A 2619-nucleotide genomic window follows, 5' to 3' on the forward strand; every position below is an offset into this window, starting at 1 on the left:
GATGCGGGAAAAACTTTTTCTTTACGGAAGTGTTCAACGAAGCGACACAACGCGACATGACTGTCGTTCCTTTTTTATGCTGGTGAGAACTTAAAAAAATTAAAGGAGCAGGAAGCAGGAAGAGCTGGGCTCGACTGCTGCCGGTCCTTGAAGTGCTTTTCGAAGTGATGTGCTCGATCGGTGAGAGAATCCTAGACAAGCTTCTTGAGTGGTCCGCCTAATTTCGTTCTAATTCCGGCACTTGTCACTCGTTTTAATTGCCGCTTAAGCACGAAAGTCAAAGTGTCGGCTCTTTCTTTTCGCGTGAGGAAAATCCGACGGAAAAGACGAAGGATACTGCTCGGAGATCACTAGCATCGTTAAATGATCATTAAATTTTAAAATCATGCGATAATTAAAAATTGACGGATTACCCTATTATTCTTGAAACAAATCATAATTACAGTATATGATACAGTACATATATGATTATTTTTCTAAGCTGTATAATATATAATTAGGTATAAGTACATTATATATTTTATGCGAATATTAGATGGAGAATGTAAGATCAGATTTTAATCGATACGATAAAAAAGAATAAGACAAAATTGTAAAATGGTAGCAACGATAGATATAGACGGTTACTTAGAGAGTTCGTGAGAGTGAATATTTCAATCCGTTATACTCTTCCGTGCATATATATACCTCCGAGGAGAAACGGGGTAAGAGATCGTTAAGGTGTTAAGGGAAGATCGAGGAGCTCTGGCGGCGAAATTACATTTTTTAATTATGGCCGGAGTAAGTTCATAATTGGTGCTCACTACGCGGGGGATGAAACTTATTAGTCGGCAGGGCTTTACCGCTTCAGGGAATGTAACATGGCCACCTTGTGGAAGGATATCGCCGAGGTCGTTTGCCAGGGACGCAGCTTTTGTTACTCATTTCGGTTACGAATTTTCTGTGTTTTATTGTTTACAAAAATTTGATATAAAATCCATATTGCCCATCTTATATTTATTTTTAAACATTTTTTAATATATTCTATATTAAATCATCTTTAAAATAATTTATTTAATTATATATACAATTCTATTTTGTTGCTTATTGTTTGTATTTATTATAATTATAAAAAATTTAATAATCGAATTTATTTCATATAGTTATATATAAAATTATTCGGATATTCAAAAATAAAAGTAAATATTTTTGTTATAATTTCCAAATAAAGATATTTTAAATAATATAAATAATCAAATTATTTATGGATTAATGCGGATTATAAAATACATCGTTTTAAATTTTAACATATATAATATATTATATGTATTACAATCCGTATAAATAATCTTATAGTTTTATGACATATATATATATATATATATATATATATACTTATATCTATTTATTTATTTATTTGTTGTATGTGTTTGTGATAATTTTTACAATTTCTTTAAACATCATTTAATGCCATCATTTAAATGTCGGATATTAGAAAACATGATTTCACTTTAACTATCAGAAAATAATTCATTCCCACAACCAGCATATATTAATGGCCCAAATTATTCGTTCGTATAGAGGATGATTGAAAAGCAGAAGAATTCACAAGAGTAGGAGCGTCCCTGACGCTAATCTCGAGTTAGATGGCAACATTTTCTTGTAGACGCCGAATATACGAAGCGGCTCGCTACCTTGCTGTTACAGTGCTTCGAGTAAGTATACAATACCTGCGCGATACGTTTGTGTACTGGCAACCTACAGCGATGTTCAAGAAAAATTATCAAGCTAAAACTTATCATCATAAAAGTGGAGATTATTAGAAACTTTATGGCGTATACTATATTTATAATAGAATAATTCATACATATTATTTGTCGATCTTTAATATTATCATCGACGAGATATTATTAAAGATTAACATTCTTACGAGGTTCGCGTCCTTGTGAATATTAAAGTGATTAAGAGTTAAAAATTGATAATGTTGTACTAATTTTATGGATGTATTAGTTTAGTAGACGTATTTATGCATTTATAACTCAATAATACTCGATTTTTCTTTAAAATTGTGATTTCAGTATTATTGTCAAAGTTTGATTATCAACAGAAATGATAATTGCAGAGAAAAAATTGTAGTTTTTCTGCAACGTATAGCTTTACAAGTAGAATTTATTTATGAAACATTTAATAAAATTTGTAATAAAAAATCATGAATTTAATGTATGAGCCAAATATTTATATATAATATGTAATAATAGCAAATTTGTCGATAATATCAATTGTCGATAACATCAGCGTTCTTCAATTATCTCCAGGCCTTTAGGGCCCTTTTTATATTGCCGAAAATTTGCCTAGAATTGACAATTTTTAAATCTCGTTGGTGATATTATCTACAGTAGTTTAAAGTTAATTATTTCCTGTTCCTATTGTGCATAAGTATGCTTTCCTTCATTGTGCAAGCCTTATTCAAAACAAGTTCTGTGACAATTATATATTTCAAGATATATAAGTATTTCTTTCATTGATTAAATAATGCATTATTAAGTAAATACAATACTGGCGATTTGTGTGTACATATTAAAGCGCAACAACGTGATCGACCGTCAACGGACATCCCTCTATGACTTAGCCTGTATAAAT

The sequence above is a fragment of the Atta cephalotes genome (genome assembly GCF_000143395.1).
Source record: "Atta cephalotes unplaced genomic scaffold scaffold00075, whole genome shotgun sequence".
NCBI lineage: Eukaryota > Metazoa > Arthropoda > Insecta > Hymenoptera > Formicidae > Atta > Atta cephalotes.